This window comes from Macaca nemestrina, chromosome 15 (assembly GCF_043159975.1).
Source record: "Macaca nemestrina isolate mMacNem1 chromosome 15, mMacNem.hap1, whole genome shotgun sequence".
NCBI classification, from domain to species: domain Eukaryota; kingdom Metazoa; phylum Chordata; class Mammalia; order Primates; family Cercopithecidae; genus Macaca; species Macaca nemestrina.
Window position 1 is genome coordinate 88,321,638 of NC_092139.1, and position 18,157 is coordinate 88,339,794.

General features: G+C 44.4%; 1 long non-coding RNA gene across 3 annotated transcripts in view; it reads left to right on the forward strand.

Annotated features, from left to right (window-relative positions):
- Positions 1-18,157, forward strand: part of LOC105480636 (uncharacterized) — a 79,081-nt gene that overhangs the window by 37,392 nt on the left and 23,532 nt on the right. For all 3 annotated transcript variants that reach the window (XR_011613922.1, XR_011613921.1, XR_011613923.1), the window contains one exon: positions 13,582-13,777. This is a non-coding gene — a long non-coding RNA (uncharacterized lncRNA). The remainder of the gene's footprint in view (positions 1-13,581; positions 13,778-18,157) is intronic.

The following is an 18,157-nucleotide window of genomic DNA, read 5'->3' on the forward strand; positions in this document are numbered from 1 at the left end:
GACCTCAAGAGGGCTGTGTCCACCATGGCTGGGGGCCTTCTCTTCTTGCTGCTCCTCCCTCAGTTCTCAGATAGGGACAGACCTCCAATGTCCAGGTGCATTCTCAGCCTTGACAAGTTCCCTCTGGTTCAGATCTCCTGGCAGCTCAGCTTTTGCTCCTGTTTCCTCAACCATGAGTGCCTGTGTTGGCAGGTTTTCTCTCCCTACCCATGATGACTCAGTTGCCGTGTTTCTGCATCTCTGGGAACATCAGCTAGGCTCATCTGCACTCTAAGCAATGGCTTTAGTGCTGGTGGCTGCCACATATGCTGGTTCCAGCAGAATCTAGGGAGCCCTTCCTGATATCTTTTGAGATTTTATTTGGACTCAAATAAGAACCAGGGTTCTGGGGGTTCCCAGCCCCTTCTTGGAATCTAAAGATTAATCGACCAACATTGCTGAAGCAATGTTGCCGAAGCAATGTTGGTTGATTAATCGATCAACCTATGCTGAAGCCTGAAGATGAGACTGTTATGGTAGTACATTTCATTACAGCTCTGAGGCTTACACAGTGCTCCAGGCCCATGGGGAATTGAGAGACAAATGTTACCTGCGCTCTCCTGGCCTGGTGGAGTCACCCCAGCTGGTGGCTCTGACAGATGTAGCTCAGTGTGTAACTTCCGTGTGAGCACCTGATTTTCCTCAGACAAGTGGATTTAACAATGTTATACCCCTTTTTCAGTTGAACTGCTGTAGCTCCCATAATTTCCATGTATTGTGGAAGGAGCCTGGTGGGAGGTAATTGAATCATGGGGTCGGTTTACCCTGTACTGTTCTCATGGTAGTGAATAAGTCTCAAGAGAGCTGATGATTTTACACGAGGTTTCCCCTTTCACTCGATCCTGGTTCTCTCTTGTCTGCCACCATGGAAGATGTGCCTTTCACTTTCTGCCACAATTGTGAGGCCTCCCCAGCCACGTGGAACTGTGAGTCTGTTAAACCTCTTTTTCTTTATAAATTACCCAGTCTCAGGTACATCTTTATCAGCAGTGTGAAAACAGACTAGTACATATCCTATGAAATAAGGATAACTCAGAAAATGGAAAGTCACATACATGGAAAAATATAAAATATTGCAAGATAAAGTCAAATGAATAGATGTTTCTAGTTTGTGGTTCCACTGTATGTCATTAAAATAATTTTTTCCAAATTTGTTTGGTAGAGTCACAGCAAAGTTTTTTTTTCCTTTTTTTGAGATGGAGTTTCGCTCTTGTTGCCCAAACTGGCATGATCTCTGCTCACTGCAACCTCCGCCCCCTGGGTTCAAGCGATTCTCCTGCCTCAGCCTCCTGAATAGCTGGGATTACAGGTGCACACCACCACACCTGGCTAACTTTTTGTATTTTTAGTAGAAATGGGGTTTCACCCTGTTAGCCAGGCTGGTCTCGAGCTCCTGACCTCAGGTAATCCATCTGCCTCTGCTTTCCAAAGTGTTGTGATTTCAGGCGTGAGCCATTGCGCCCGACCCACAGCAAAGTTTTAAAGTAACATGCTTTACATGTAATAGAAATCACAGCAAAGAAATAGAAAATGTCAGAAAATTTATCAGTGAAATAACAGCCCTGTGATAATCCTGCTCAAGTTCCAAATGACCTGTTTCTGAAGAAGGATTAAGGAAGAAGTTGCTTTGCCAAGTCTAGGAACACACTTGTCATTTTGGGTGATCAAGGGAAGTGAAGAAAGGACAGCTTAAGTCAGGGAAGAGGACAGATCAGGTGCAGGACACACTGCCCTGAGGCTGATGGGCAGAGTGTGAGTGCGACAGGCCTGGAGCTGGGTGTTACTGAGCTGAAATTGCGCCGTCACCTGCAGTGTGCACTTGGGGGTGACATGGTTCCGGTTGCCATCTTAACTCCATGAATAACCAGACCAGCTGGTCAAATTTTTCAGGACCTAAAAGCTCCTTTCTAAAAAATTAAATCAGTGTGATTTCAGGGTGCCTGACTGTATTCAAGGGTTAGATAGAAAACCGACATCCGTAATTCTTTTAGACACTCTGAAGATGCTTCTCACAAAATAGATTCCATCTAAGCACTGGCTTGACCTGTCTCAGAATGTGTGGTATTGTCCCTGTACCACATGGGCTGCAGCTGGCCTGGTCTTGTGGGAGGATGGATAATTTGGTGTAATACATTGGGGAAATCCTGAGCCTCAGAACTCTCTGGGTCATTGTGGGACCCAGGGAACAGGGTTCTCCATCTTCCAACAGTTGTCATAGATTTTTTTCACAGAACGGGTCCCAGAAAGCAAACAGGTCAGAAAGCAAACAGGCAGATGTCAGTTTGGATGAAGTGCCTCTGCCTTCATCCTGTGGATGTGGTAGGAAAAAAGATTTGTGGCGCCTCTGCCTTCTCTTTGGGTCCTAAGGAGAAGGGTTATGGGTGTCCTCATCCTGCCTGGGGTCCCCTCTTCCTCACTGCCATGACACATGACCAAAGCACAGGCCTCTGAGGCCCCTGCAGGTCTTCCTTGCAGGTCTGTCCGCTCCAGGGTGGGCCCTGCCCTGTGGTTACAGGTCTCTGTATCTCCCCTGTTGGTCCAGCCTGATGCAAGGGCTCAGCTCCCGGAAGAGAAGCCAACATCTACTGCCCTGGAAGAAGCAACGCCGTAAGTAGAATGGCAAGATTTTTTCACATCAGCACAGGGGATATCTCATGCCTACTCTGGGTCCATTGAAGCAATCATATACTCTCTGAATCTCAGTTCTCACTTTTGGCTCCATGTAACCTTACCTCAGCAACTCTTACTTGCTACATGGGGAATAAACGAAAGGAGAGGTTTGTAAATGACAAGTGTCAGTCACTCTTCACCATGCAGGGGTGTCTGTGTCCTTCTGTGTCAGGTTTTGTGCCAGCAGGGTTGTGCCCTGCAAGCTCTTTCAAGGTCCTCCATGCAGTCCGTGTTCCCTCAGCTGGCCAGATTGTCTGGAAGTTAAGGTCACCTCCTCATGCACTGGAACAAGCAGCAGAGTCAAGTGGACAGTGTGGTCTGGTACCACAAGCTCCTACGGGAGCCCCAGATGATAATGCCTGCTGGTCTCCAGCTTGCAGGTTTCTGATTTTCTTGCTCTAGGTCTGGCCACTTGGGCTCCTGCAATACTCTGGGATCCTTTCTGAGGATACGGGTGATGATCACTGTTCAGGATATGGAAAGAGCTCAGTATTAACCCAGGGCACCTGCCCCATGGGGACGTGAGGCACAGGCCTTCCATCTGATCCCCCAGCCTGGCCCATACACCCACTCTCACCTTGTTTGACCAACATCAGACCCGGGACATTCCTGCAGTCATTCTCCCTCCGAGGCCAATAGACTGAGGCCCTTCCCTTGGCCTGTGGCCTTGTATCCAGTGAATCTTTATACCAGGCTTTTAGGATAAAACATCCCCAGCCTGGGCATTGCCACACAGGCAGGTAGCTCAGAAGGAAGATACTTTGGTGATTCCAGATGCCTGGGCACCTGACCTTGGTGTGTGTGTGTGTTCATGACTAAGGTCAGATTTGGGGTTAGGAGTGAGAGTGGTCACCAGATGGTCCAGGAAGAAGATGCTGACGCTTTTGTTGTCAAAGATAAAACTTAAACACATTCGTGCCCTTCCCTGTATTTAAGGCAGCCTCCTGAAGCCTGCAGGTTTCTGAGATTTTCCGTAAACGGAGAGGGTGCATTGCTTAGAATGGATGATTTGAGATATCATCAAAGGGCCAGACAGGAGGAGGGGACAGGTGTCGGCACAGGATAAACAGAATATACAGTTGATTATGCCAAAGAATACTGAAATAGCTTTGAGGGTAATTCAAATTCGGTGTCCTTGAGGACTAAAGGGGGTGGGGGGATTGAGGGTTTCAAACCTCCACTAGGTCCTTGTGCAAACAGATGCTGAATTCCAACCCACATGAGGAAGGAGGCTAAAAAGATGAGGCAAAATCTCTGAAATTCAGGTGAAGGAGATTTCTGCAGTTTCTTGGTGCTTAAAAGACAGAGACCTGCCAGGCATTAATTGGAAAATCCTGCAGGGTCACAGCACAGGGAGAAGGGAATGTGTTGGATACATGAATTTACTTTGATGTTAGAAACACTGCCTCTACCCCCACTAATAATGGTTTTCATCATTCATACTTAAGTACATGTACAACCTCCAGCAACCATAATTAACCACAAAGAACATTGTGTAAACTGTCACAAGGTTCTGTGTTGTAGGAATAGTACTTGATGTATTAAAATAGTGTGGATGCTAATAAAGCAAGGTTACATGTTTCATAAAATAAAAAGTTAGAATGGAGGAATAGATCAACAAAGCCCGGAAGAAACACAACATCAAATATATTAAATGTAAATGCATTGGTGAACCCCTCCCCCAAAAAAAGACTCCCTTAAAATAAAGATGCATGTGTGTTAAGTTTTAAAGGATGCAAAAAGTACACCATACAAACATTTACCTGCAGAAATCTGCTGTGGTTATCTTGGTATCAGGTCAAATAATTTTAATAGTGGGACATTTTGTGCTTGTAAAGTGAGATATTCAACAAGAACACGTAACAATTATAAATTACACATCTCTAATTACATAACTTTAATCCATATAAACTAGTGAGACTAAAGATAATATATTCAGAATTTTAGTTATAAATAACAGCAGACATTTTTATTAACTGTGTGAATAAGCAGAAAAAAATTGCACTTTAAGTAAACAACCTGATTAACCAAACTGACCCACTGACACCAGAAGCCCAAATTTTTTATTTTTTATTTTTTATTATACTTTAAGTTCTAGGGTACATGTGCACAATGCACAGGTTTGTTACATAGGTATACATGTGCCATGTTGGTTTGCTGCACCCACCAACTTGTCATTTACATTAGATATTTCTCCTAATGCTATCCCTCCCACAAACCCCCACCCCCTGAAAGGCCCTGGTGTGTGATGTTCTTCACCCTGTGTCCAAGTGTTCTTAATGTTTAGTTCCCATCTATGAGTGAGAACATGTGGTGTTTGTTTTTCTGTCCTTGGCGATAGTTTGCTGAGAATGATGGTTTCCTGCTTCATCCATGTCCCTGCAAAGGACATGAACTCATCCTTTTTTATGGCTGCATAGTATTCCATGGTGTATATGTGCCACATTTTCTTAATCCAGTCTATCAATGATGAACATTTGGGTTGGTTCCAAGTCTTTGCTATTGTGAATAGTGCTGCAGTAAACATACATGTGCATGTGTCTTTATAGTAGCATGATTTATAATCCATTGGGTATATACCCAGTAATGGGATTGCTGGGTTAAATGGTATTTCTAGTTCCAGATCCTTGAGGAATCGCCACACTGTCTTCCACAATGGTTGAACTAATTTACGCTCCCACCAACAGTGTAAAAGCGTTACTATTTCTCCACATCCTCTCCAGCATCTGTTGTTTCTTGAGTTTTTAATGATCGCCATTCTAACTGGCGTGAGATGGTCTCTCACTGTGGTTTTGATTTGTATTTCTCCGATGACCAGTGATGATGAGCATTTTTTCATGTCTGTTGGCTGCATAAATGTCTTTTTTTGAGAAGTGTCTGTTTATATCTTTTGCCCACTTTTTGGTGGGTTTTTTTTTCTTGTAAATTTGTTTAAGTTCTTTGTAAATTCTGCATATTAGCCCTTTGTCAGATGGGTAGGTTGCAAAAATTTTCTCCCATTCCGTAGGTTGCCTGTGCACTCTGATGGTAGTTTCTTTTGCTGTGCAGATGCTCTTTAGTTTAATTAACTCCCATTTGTCTATTTTGGCTTTTGGTGTTTGAGTCATGAAGTCTTTGCCCATACCTATGTCCTGAATGGTATTGTCTAGGTTTTCTTCTAGGGTTTTTATGGTTTTAGGTCTAACATTAAAGTCTTTAATACATCTTGAATTAATTTTTGTGTAAGGTGTAAGGAAGGGATCCAATTTCAGCTTTCTACATATGGCTAGCCAGTTTTCCCAGCACCATTTATTAAATAGGGAATCCTGTCCCCATTGCTTGTTTTTGTCAGGCTTGTCAAAGATCAGATGGTTGTAGATGTATGGTGTTATTTCTGAGACCTCTGTTCTGTTCCATTGGTCTATATATCTGTTTTGGTACCAGTACCATGCTGTTTTGGTTACTGTAGCCTTGTAGTATAGTTTGAAGTCAGGTAGCATGATGTCTTGAGCTTTGTTCTTTTTGCTTAGGATTGTCTTAGCTATGCATTCTCTTTTTTTGGTTCCATATGAACTTTAATTTTTTTACCAGGAGCTCAAATTTGAAGAATAATTTACTAATAAATATATATTACTGGAATGATTGAATAAGTGCAAGAAGAAATAAATGAGGCATTCATTATTTCTAATTGATTTGATGCTTCTGCTCTTTGTCTGTGAGCAGGGCATCTCCCCATGTCTATTCCTAATCCTGCTCTCTTCTCTCCTCTCTCAACCCAGGACTTAGGTGCATCCTGCAGGGTGGCTCTCATCCCCCTGGGGCAAATGACTGACACGAGGAACCCTGACCTCCTGTGCTGCTCTTTGTATCTTGCTATGGTTTTAGTGTCTCCCTTCCAGAACGCGTAGATTGAAAATTGCCAGTGTGGAAATACTAAGAGGTGGGCCTTTAAGAGGTGATGTAGCGTGAGGGTGGAGGCCTCAAAGCGGAGACTAGGGCCCTTATACAAGGGCTGGAGGTTGGAGGGAGTGTGCTCTCTCTTGCTTCCCTTCCACTGTCCACCATGTGAGGATACGGGAGGAAGACTCTTAACAGTTAACAGTGCCTTGCCTTGATCATGGAATTCCTAGCCTCAAAAAACTGTGAGCAAGTAAATAGCTGTTTTTTATAAACTGCCCAGTCTGTGGGACTTTGTTTTAGCAGCACAAAATGGACTAAAATACGTCTGTGTCCTACAGACCTTGATTTTGCAAAAAAACCCAAAAAACAGACACACAAAATGAACTTGCTTCCCTTCATATTGTGTGTGCGCGCACGCACACACACACACACATCCTGCACAACAGCAAAGTGAGACAATACCCACCCAGTCAAACCAACTGCAACCATCAGCCTCATCCAAGGCCTCACTTTGTGTCAAGGACCACAGTCACCCTTAGGTCCTTCCTCCTCAGCCTCCTCCAGGTCCCAGGGACCAGCCCTCAGCTCTCCTGACACATCCTCACCTGCTCTGCTGCCTTCAGGATCTTTCTTGAAAGTGGAACCAAAAATGTCTCTCTAAAGCGTCTGTTTCATCCATCCTGTCTCCTGTTTACATCTCTAACACCACCAGATAATGAACCAATCCATTTTCTGCGAAAGGAGCTGCTCAGGCCTCTGCTCCCAGAGCCTTCTGCATTCTTCCCTCACTGCAGCCTCCTCACATTGGGTGGTCCTCGTATTCCTTACATGCCCTTCTTCTAGTAACTCAGAAGTCCTTATAGAAAAGCTCTTTATTAATATCAGTAACTCAGGACAGAGTGAGTGTGTGACCCATGGATGCTGTGGACCTATGGGGACCAGGCTCTCAGGTGACTCCACTCACGATTCCCACTGAGAGACTGCAGTCTAACCAGTGAGCAGCAGGGGGCACTGTGGGCCTGTCTCAGGGTCTGCACAGAGGGAACCCACAGCTGTGCCACCCACCAGACTCCTCAGGGCAACGTCTTCTGCCCACAGAACTGTGGAAGGGCCCAGCAGCTGCTTCCTCCCTGGTCCTTCCCATGGGGCCAACTCTGAGTCTTACACATTAGTCCTTTCCATACCAAGAAGCGAGCTCAGACTGCAGTTGCTTCTCGGGGTGGGGCTGAGGTCACCAGGAAGACAAATGTGTGGGAACAGCCCCTCCTCTGTCAGGCCAGTGAAGAAGATAAAAGCAGCCTCAGGTGACAGAGCTGAGACTGGCATGTCAACTGTGCCCACCATGGCGTGGACATCTTCTCTTTGTGCTTCTCTTCCACTGCACAGATGAGCCAGTTTTCCTGGACCTAGGGTAGCTCCCAGCCTGTGTCAGTCCCTCTGACTTTGAACCCCAAGGAGTTTAACTCTTAAGTGCTCCATCACCAAAGTGTGTCTGTGTTTGCAGGTTCTCTCTCCCAGTCTTGTGCTGACTGAGTCACCCTCCCTCTCTGCATCCCCAGGAGCATCAGCCAGACTCACCTGCACCCTGAGTAGTGACATCAATGTCGATGTAAAAAGTATATCTTGGTACCAGCAGAGGCCAGGGAATCATTTCCAGTATCTCCTGAGCTACTACTCAGACTCAGTTAAGCACCAGGGCTATGGGGTCCCCGGCCGCTTCTCTGGATCCAAAGATGCCTCAACTAACTCAGGGATTCTGCACATCTCTGGGCTGCAGCCTGAGGACGAGGCTGATCATCATTGTAAGATACGGCATGACAGCATTAATGCTTACACAGTGCTCCAGACTCATAGAGAAGTGAGCAAAAAGCCCCTCTCCACTTGCCTAGTCTGGTGCATTCACCCTGCTGGTGGCTTTGATGAAGCCTAGGTCAGGGTTTAACTTTTGTTGTTACATTTTCAACCAACATATCTAATTTTCTTCAAGCCAGTAGATCTCAAAATGGTACAACTTTTTATTTTATTTTTGACTTTTAGATTGCTAATATATGTTTACCATCATGTTTTCAGAGACAAAAATTGTTTGATTAGGGATCTAAAAATGTTCTTAATGGGGACATTGAAAGAGACAAAAAGAGGTTTATTCTAGCCGTGTCATACTCAGAGTCTAGGAGTGACTCAGAGTTGCTTCTGATGTAAGTGCTTCAGTGTGGGATGGGTAATACACCAACCTGCAGAAATTAATTATATTTTATGTACTAGCAATGAACTGTCAAACATCCTTAAACAAAAACAATATTAATAATAACATAAATATATTAAAATCTGAGAGAAATGAAAGACTCGTATATTGAAAAGTACAGAATATTGAAAAAGAAAACATAAATAAGCATTCTTAGTTTGTGATTCAAACACTGAATATGGTTAACAAAACAATTTTTCACAAATCAAGGTACTGCTGGTGCCAACAGCCTCCTAGTAGAAAAACAAACCAAAGGTCACTAAGAAACACAAATGTTACTAAGAAAAAATTACCAAATGGGCTTCAGTCCTAGACAACAGGAAGTGCACACCATGATCCAACAGTTTATTGCAGGGATGCATAGATGGCTCAGTGTGGACATCAATCAATGCAATCCACTGCATTTCCAGGCTAAAGCAGAACAACCATGTGATTGCATCAATCAATACAAAAAAGCATTTGACAAAATTCAACATTCATGATAAAAATCTTCTAAGTAGCAGAAATATATGATTTCTCCTCAACATGAGAAAATAGAAGACACCTGTAATTCAGGTCACACATGAAGGTGAAATACTGCTGTTCCCCTTTCACCATCATATCTGTTAATGACTCCTCCTAACTATGGGATTCCTCCTTCCTCCTGATGCAGTGGCTGGACCTCCCTTCATCAAGAACTGCCAGAGTGCCCCTGGTCTGCTGGTGGAGTGGGTAGTCTCCTCTGTTTTCTTCTAGACAAGATTCCTTTCCCAGGGACTCTAAGGAACCTCAACTGCCTGCAATCCCTGGGAACTTGCAGGATGGAGAAAGATGGGGGTGGGAGGGTCCCAGAGTGAAGAGGGTGCCTGAGAAAAAGCTCCTGCTGAGGGGTGTCCAGACATCCTGCAGAGAGCGCTGTGAACTCTGGGTTTGCTCTAGTGCTCACCGGCCCCCTCCTGGTTGTTTCTGCCACTCTCATGGACTTAAATGGCCTCCCTCCAGCTGCTTCTGTCTTGAGTTGGAGCTCAGGCATGGCTGGGGGGTCAAGAAAGGGGTGACATTGCCTTAGTGAGGGAAGGTACATGCAGGTCTCACTCCCTGGAAGTTTCAGCATTAATATGAGAGCAGCTGGGACCCAGCGGTGGCTGTATCTGCTACAGAATAAGAATGTGTGTGTAGCGGGGCCAGGATGTCCCCACTTTGAACCAAATTCTTTTTGTCCTGGTCTTTTTTCCTCTGCACAAGCCGTTGCCTGAAAAAATCATAGGAAGGCCCCTGGTGGCCCTGAGGTCATGCTGCAGTCATCCCTGTGGGGTACAGGGAAATAATCTAAAAACTTCGGATTTCTGTGTCTCTCCTTTGCAGGCCCTTGGTCTGGTATGTGATGATTTAAGCCGCTTTGTTGGGTGTTTGTTGTAGAAGATGAAAGTCTCCTGTCAACACAGATGTGGCAGCTTGATTTTACTATCTTCCTTGCTCTCAGATCATGGCTGAGCATCATCCACTGATCAACAGTGATAGCCACCTGTGCACGATGCTTCAGGTCCCCAGGACCATGAGGGACACCCCACCTTGGGTGGCCTTCACTGTGAAGTGGTTTCCACTAAATCATCAGCAAGTTGGACAGAGCCTGTCCTGCTCTCTTAGGCAGCTTAGACTTAAAAGTGATGGTTTATACCATAAATTTCATTATCCTTCTATATAGAGGTTCTTCTGGCATCTTGTGGGCCACTTCAAAAGCTAATATCAGAGAAACAGCATGAGCTATGCTGTAAAATGCCTTCACCACTAACTGGTCCTTGTGGTAGTCCTAAGTCTGATTTTGTGATTCTACAATAATTTTATCACAAAGAAACTGGGACGTGAAAGAGATGTTCGTAGTCTGTGTTGAAGTGATTGTTTTAAGGGTGTATACATGTGTCCAAACTTACCTGGTTTACATGTGAAAGAGTTTGATTGTAACTCATATTTCACCAGAGTTGCCCAAGTATGTTTCAGACAAGTTCAGGTTCTCAGACAAGTTCCTGCTTCTCTCTCACTTCTCAGGTAGGGACAGGGCTCACATTTGCAGGGACAGCTTCTTAGCCTGAATGAATCACCCCTGGTATGGATGTCCTCTAAGCTTGGAATTTTCCCCTGTTTCCTTATCCATGTGTGTCTGTAGGTTTCTTCTCACAGCCTGTGCTGACTCAGCCACTCCCTCTCTGCATCTCTGGGAGCATCGGCCGGACTCGCCTGCACTCTGAGCAGTGGCTTCATTTTTTTGTGCCTATCACATGTCTTGGTACCAGCAGAAACCAGGGAGCCTTCCCCAGTTTCTCTCATACTACTACTCAAAATCAAGTAAGGACCAGGGAGCTGGGGTCCCAAGTCATTTCCCTGCATACACAGATACCTCAGACAATGCAGGGATTCTGCACGTTTCTGGGCTTAAGGCAGAGGATGAGGCTGATCTTGTAAAACATCATGGCAACAGTAACACACAGTGCTCCAGACCTAGGCGGAAGTGAGAGTGAAACCACCTCTGCGTTCTCCATGCCTGGTACAGTCATCACTGCCCTGCCCGGGACCAAGTCTAGCTCAGGAGTGACTTCTGCTTTCACTTCTTCAGTTAAGCCTACTTTCCTAGGATCTGTAAATGTAAACATCTTTTTGCTTTTTCTTAGCTAAAATGTTAATTTGATTCTTTGCTAACACCCTTTTCCCCAATTATGTTTACAGTGTCATCAATCAGCTCCCAGGATTCAGCATCCCTCCAGGGAGATGATGGAGGAGAAAGGAGGTGGTGACTCCTCCCATGCCTAGCCTTGGGCCTAGGCCTGACTCAGAGACATGTGTGATCTGAGAGCTTCTGTTCCGTGGCTGGGTCCAGCAAACCCCAGGCCCGCTCCACTGAGCACCTTCCAGACTGAGGTCACTTTCCCTACAACTGCTCATTTCAACTTCTTCCTGGGAATTGTTCTACCCTCTTGAGGCCCAGAGGAAGCAGATTTGTGTGGCTCCAGGGATGTTGGGCAAACAGGGTCTTCTCCATAGTGAGATGTGACTGTGTCTGTGACCTTCCTGTGTGCACAGGACAGCCAGACTCAGGCATGCTCCCCCTCAGAGTCAGGTTCTGTAACAGACGTCCCACTCGTGCATCCCGTGCTTCCCTTCAGAGTCAGGTTCTGTAATAGACATCCCACTCCTGCATCCCGAGGTCATCTGCTGCTCACGCTGAGACTTCAGTGAGTCTAGGGACTCTCGGGGATGAGGGACATTCTCATATGAAAAAGATCCATCCCACAAATGTTTTGATGGAGGATCGTGGATCTGTAGGGGAGCTGTGTCCTCACTCTGAGCTTCCAGGAAGTGACTCTCTGGACACCCTGGCCTGGCCTGGCCTCCCCTCGTCTGCCTTCTCTGCATAAGTCTCTGACTAAAGCTATTTGGATGGGCTCATCAAAAGCTCCTTCATTTTCCCTCTTTTCCATACCCAGGACAGAATGGAATCTTTGTTCTGGCTTCAAATAATTGTGAGAGTCAAAAGGGGTAATCTGTGGGTGACTCCAAAGCCCCTCTCAAAGTTAACTGACTTGGGCTTGTCGTGACTGCACGTGCTCCTCTTCCCATGACATCAGCTTTCCCTGAGTTCCCCAGGTGCCGTGAACATTGATTCCCATCTTGTCCTGCATCTCCCCTGAGCAGCTACAGATTCTTCCTCCATGTAACCGCCCTCCTTGCATGATTTCTCATCCGCTTAATTTATTAAAAGATAGAGAATCTGAGGGTTTTTTCTCCCGGAGTACAAACCCCAAACTACTCAGCTGCCCTGGCCCAGCCCATCTCTTCTCCTTATGAGGTTTATGAGAGGCAGAAGAGCCATGAGCCTTGCTATTCTTGGAAATGTCCCAATAAAGCCCGATTGGTGCCAACACCACAGGACAGTGTGCTGTTTGCATTTGCAGATGGAGCCCATTGAGGACAATTTTCATTCCTGAATATGGATGTTTGGAAGCATGGACCAGCTGAGCTGGGGAGGGGAGGCACTCCCTCGTTTCGGACACAGCCTGTTGGGCTGGGATTGCTACTGACCACGTGGTGATGGGGTTATGTTGCGTCTCAGAGAAGTCCTGGACCCTCAGATGTGCTGGGGAACTTTGGTTAGAGATACGATGTCATTTACTTGATCCTCCTCAGTAGTTTTGACAATGTTTTGAGTCCCTCGCAGGACACTGTACTCGTGGTTCTAGCAGCCTGGCTCTTGTGATTTGGAAGCCTGTTACCATGCAGCGTCCTGTCAGGGGATCTTTGTGTGCGCACTAGGCCTAGATGCGGTCATAGACGGGACTTCTCTGGAGACTAGATTCAAACTGATCACCCCCCCTACCAAGCTGTCCGCATTTAATGACACTTGCCTGTTGTTGTGTCAATCTTTTTGTAAGAAGGGAAAAACTTTCCCCCAACTCCGCTGTTAACCATGGACTGGGGAATGCAGGTGGAGTTGTCACATGGGTGATTTTAAATACAAGAAGGTTCTGACTTTGTTCCTCAGCCTGAGACTATGGGGAGGTATGAGATAGTCCTCTGGATTCTCTGTATCTCTTGTTCCAGAGACAAAAGATCAGAAAAGTGGACAAGATTTTCACTCTGAACTGAAACATATCTTCAAAATGAAGTCTGACATTTTCAACTGTGGGTGGTAGACCAATTTCTCTTCTTATAATTGTAATAAAGTTGAATTATTACAAGGTATAATTAGTAAATTATAATTACTTTATCGTTTCTTGTAGGACATCAGAAAGGTAATGACACAAAAATTATGGAATTGGACAAGGAATATAAGGCGATTTAGGTTAATGTGAAAACTCCTGCAGTTCCTGACACACCTTGGGAATTTGTTGAATACATTTGCACATGAGAAAGCCGCTGTCCGGGTCAGAGAAAATTACACAGACATGATGGGCAGGAGAAATGGTGGGAAGTCAGGTAAGTAGCTATCTCTATCCTTAATAATTTCATCAAAATTGTATAGAATATCTGAGTTTTAACTTGCCCAAGTAAAGAAATTCTGTTGAACACATGAGCTATACTAGTAATAGTGCTAAACTAGCCATAGAATCTTTGAGAAGCTGAGGTGGGTGGATTGCTTGAACCAGGAGTTCACGACCAGCCCGGCCAATGTGGCAAAACCCCATCTTTACTAAAAACACAAAAATTAGCCAGGTGTTGTGGTTTGCATCTGTAGTCCCAGCTACTCAGGAGGCTCAGGCAGGAGAATCACTTGAACCCAGGAGGCGGAGGTTGCAGTGAGCTGAGATGGTACCACTGCACTTCAGCCTGGGCGACAGAGTGACTGTGTCTCAACAAACAAGTGATAAACCATCCATAGAGTAACTCTCATTCATGGCTGGTGAGGATGTAAAATGTTGTCAGCCACTTTGGAAGACAGACTGGCAGATCTTACACAGCTAAGCACACTTTTTGCATTACCACCTAGCAATCCCATTATTTAGCCCAATGAGTTGGAAATCTGCGTTCACACAAACCTGCATGTAAATGCTTATAGCAGCTTTATTCATAATTTCTAAAGCCTGGAAGCAGTCAAAATGCTGTTCAATGGATGAACGAATAAACTGCTGTACTTACACTATGATTATTTAGTGATTAAAAATAAATCAGGTAGACCGGGCATGGTAACTCATGCCTGTAATGCCAGCACTTTAGGAGGCTGAGGTGGGTGGATCACCTGAGGTCAGGGGTTCAAGACCAGCCTGGCCAACATGGTGAAACCTCGTCTCTACTAAAAATACAAAAATTAGCCAGGTGTGATGGCAGGTGTCTATAATCCCAACTACTCAGGAGGCTGAGGCAGGGGAATTGCTTGAACCCCAGAGGCAGAGGTTGCAGTGAGCCAAAATCATGCCACTGCACTCCAGCCTGGGCAACAAGAGTGAATCTCTTGTCTCAAAAAAACCAGCCAAACAAAAATCAGCTAGTGGGGTACAGAAATAAATGGAGGCAACCTGAATACATATTGCTGAATGAAAAAGTCAATGTGAAAATGCCACATACTTTTATTATTCCAACAATGTAACACTATAGAAAAGGTAAAACTAGAGATACAGGAGAAAAGATCAAGAGTTCCAGAGTGGAGAAGGAGGGATGGCTGGCTGGATCAAAGCACATTTTTAGGGCAGTGAATCTGTTCAGTGTGTGATTTTGATGGTGTCACCATGACATTAAGCAGGAGGCAGAACCCATAGGACTGTGCAGCGCAGAGAGTGAGCCCTGATATAAATGAGGAGCCATGGTTAATGATAAAGTATCAGCATTCATCTATCAATACTGAATTATACAATTTTATCCAATGTACAACATAGATGCAAGGTGGTAAAACAGGAGGCTCTGGAAGGATAGGATAAAAGGAAATGTGTGTGAACTCTATACTTACTGCTCAATTTTTTCTTTACACATAAAACTGCTATGAAAACAAAGTAATTTTACAAACCTAAGGATAAAAGTAATAGATCCTAAAAGTGTATATGTGATAGTTTTTAAACCAAAAGTGGGAGTTTATGTTTAAATAACCTTTAAAAATTTTGGGAGGCTGAGGCAGGCAGATCACGTGGTCAGGAGATTGAGACCATCTGGCTAACACGGTGAAACCCCTTCTCTACTAAAAATACAAAAAATTAGCTGGGCGCAGTGGCGGGCGACTGTAGTCACAGCTACTCCGGAGACCGAGGCAGGAGAATCAGTTGAACTTGTGAGGCAGAGATTGAAGTGAGATGAGATTATGCAGAGATTGAAGTGAGATGAGATTATGCCATTGCATTCCAACCTGGGTGACAGAGCGAGACTCCGTATCAAAAAAAAATTACACAAAAGTGTTTGACTACTATGTATTAATAAACACTAAAGGAAGAAATTTAGTGGAATGTTTGTCAGAGAGGCAACAGACCAGGAAGTTACAGTTACCCTGTGAAAAGGCATCATCTAGGATTCATAGGAAACATTTGCAAATTGGCAACAACCACCACCACAGCAATCTAAACCAAATGAAAGAAATAGACACTTATACAGGGAAAATATAGACAGATAATAAGTGTAATAAATTTTGTGAATTTCCACTTGAAAACAAAGAAACAGAAATAAAACCTACGTGAAGAAGTGGTGGAGTGAGCCGAGCTGGGGTAGGGGCAGTGAGGGCTAGTTTTCACATTGACCAAGAGTGTAGCAGCGTTCCCTTTCCTTTGCTGCCTCGCCAGCATGTTGTTTTGACTTTGAAAAAATGCCCATTGTGACCAACGTGAGATTGTATCTCATTGTGTTTGGGAGCTGCATTGCGGTGAGGTTGTGCATTTTTTCATGTTGGTTGATCGCTTGAACGTCTTCTCTTTTTTTTTTTTTTTTTTGAGACAGTGTCTCACTCTGTTGCCCAGACTGGAGTGCAGTGGTGCAATCTTGGCTCACTGCAACCTCCACCTCCTGGGTTCAAGCGATACTCCTGCCTTAGCCTCCCGAGTACCTGGGATTACAGGCAAGCACCACCATGCCCAGCTAATTTTTGTGTTTTTAGTAGAGATGGGGTTTCAGCATGTTGGCCAGGCTGATCTTGAACTCGTGGACGCAAGCTATGCACCTGCCTCAGCCTCTGAAAGTGCTGGGATTGCAGGTGTGAGCCACCATGCTCAGCCTGTTCCCTTACATTTCTTTACAAAAATTTACCCTGTGGTAAAGGTGTACTACCAGAGGGTAGAATGAGACACTTTGGTCCGTGTGTACATTGTGTAATGATGAAATCAGGGTATTTAGCATCTCTCTTTCCTCATAGAGTTATTATTCCTTTGAGGTGAAGACATTCAGAATCCTCTTTTCTAGCTTTCTTGAAAAGTACACTCTGATAACGTTAGACCTAGTCACCCTGCTGCTGTGGAAAAGAACTACAGGCTTCATTCCTCTCATGGAATATGTAACTTTATACCTGTTTCCAATCTCTGACCATGCCCCACCTTTGAGCCCCAACCCGTGGTAAGAACAGTTATGCTTACTAGTTGTATGAAGTAAAGTTTTGTGGATTCCTCCTGAGTAAGACAATGTGATGTTTGCCTTTCTCAGCTTAGTTTATTTCTTTTTTCCTTTTTTTTTTTTTTTTTGAGATAGTGTCTGGCTCTGGTTGCTCAAGCTGGAGTGCAGGGGTGCAATCTCAGCTCACTCCCACCTCAGCTTCCTGAGTAGCTGGGACTTTTGAGAAATGTCTCTTCAAGTTCATTGCCCAACTTTGGCTGGGATACTTGGTTTTGCATGTTTCGCCTCTTAGTAGCATTAGTTTCCTGTGCATACCATGTAACAATCTCTTTCAGATAAATGATTCCTCATCATGCCCTCCCTATATGAAGAATGCCTTCTCATTGTTGATTGGTTCATTGCTCCCTTTAGCATGCCGTAGTTCTTGAGTTTTCTTTTTCACATGTTGAGTTTTCCTTTTGTTAGCAGCGATTTTGGGTCAGGCCAGAAAGAAAAATCACAATTTGGATGCATTTCATTGATTTTGAGTGTATTTTCCATATATTTCCTGTTTTTTCTTTTTGCAACCTATGAGCATAGATGAAGTTGCCCTGAGCTTCCACTCACTCTGTGTTTTTCTGTAGAAGTTTTATGCTTTTGGGTCTTGTGTTTAGGTTTTCATTTATTTTGAATTGGTATTTGTGTATTGTGTAACATAAAGGTTCTATTTCGTTCTTTTTCATGTGGATACCCAGTATTTTCAGATTCATTAATTGAACAGACATCCCACTCATTACATCTTCCAGGCATTCTCTTGAAAACAGTGTGTTGACTCCATACAGATGTACGTTTAGGTTCTGTCATGTCTGCATGGTTTCATTGTTAGGCCACTGCCATAGTCTTCGGATGAGTAGATCTTTTCCATGTAATTTGAAATTAAACAGTGTGAGGCCTCCAAATGAGTTTATATTTCCTAGGATTGCTTTGCATGTTCAGAGTCTATGGTAGTTCCATGTGAATTTTTAGCTGTGTATAGTTACATTTCATGACAAGTTTGGTTCTTACTGCATGTCCAGAATGAGGGGTGCAATGGGGACATTGCAGTACTTGTGTCCCTTGCATAAGGGTTAAGGATAAGCTCAAGGAAGTTTCCATGTTTTGTGTGTGGGTTTCCAGTTTTCTCAAGGTCATTTACAGAATAGTCGTTTCCCATTTTGTTTGGGGTTTTTTTGTTTGTTTGTTTGTTTCTTTGTTTGTTTTGATACAGAGTGTTGCTTTTTTGCCCAGGCTAGAGTGAAGTAGTGTGATCTTGGCTCACTGCAACCTCTGCCTCCCAGATCCAAGTGATTCTCCTCCCTT